The sequence below is a fragment of the Ailuropoda melanoleuca genome, unplaced genomic scaffold (genome assembly GCF_002007445.2).
Source record: "Ailuropoda melanoleuca isolate Jingjing unplaced genomic scaffold, ASM200744v2 unplaced-scaffold48741, whole genome shotgun sequence".
Classification (NCBI taxonomy): Eukaryota; Metazoa; Chordata; class Mammalia; order Carnivora; family Ursidae; genus Ailuropoda; species Ailuropoda melanoleuca.
Window position 1 is genome coordinate 1 of NW_023221327.1, and position 424 is coordinate 424.

At 54.5% G+C, this 424-nt stretch overlaps 1 non-coding gene across 1 annotated transcript; it reads right to left on the reverse strand.

Annotated features, from left to right (window-relative positions):
* Window positions 1–3: 3 nt before the first annotated feature.
* Window positions 4–75, reverse strand: TRNAE-UUC. The gene has a single exon. It is a non-coding gene; the product is annotated as a tRNA-Glu (tRNA).
* Between the last annotated feature and the right edge of the window lie 349 nt (window positions 76–424).

Sequence of the window (424 nt, forward strand, 5' to 3'; positions counted from 1 at the left end):
GCGTTCCCACACCGGGAGTCGAACCCGGGCCGCCTGGGTGAAAACCAGGAATCCTAACCGCTAGACCATGTGGGAGGCCACAAGAGGAACTTGAAGTGTAAGTAAATTGAAACAGTCTCGTCTGCTTCCGCTTTCAGCGTCCGGCTCCGCCTCCTACTGCACCAGCTTTCTGCGCCTGCGTGACTTTTAGGCATTCTGCAGGGGCTGTGAGCTCCGTGCTCTTTGTTTATACTCAGGGGTTGGATCTTGCTTTGTGTTGCGTGCGCCTCCAGCACGCCTCTCACTCTGCCCAGGGAAGCTGTATTTCCAGAAACCTCTGTTAAAAAGCTGCGGCGGTGAAATTTGGACAAGAATGGTTTGAATGGCTCAAGGAACACGTTATGAGATTGGCTTCCCAGGTCCCAGTTCCCCCGGGTTGATGCTG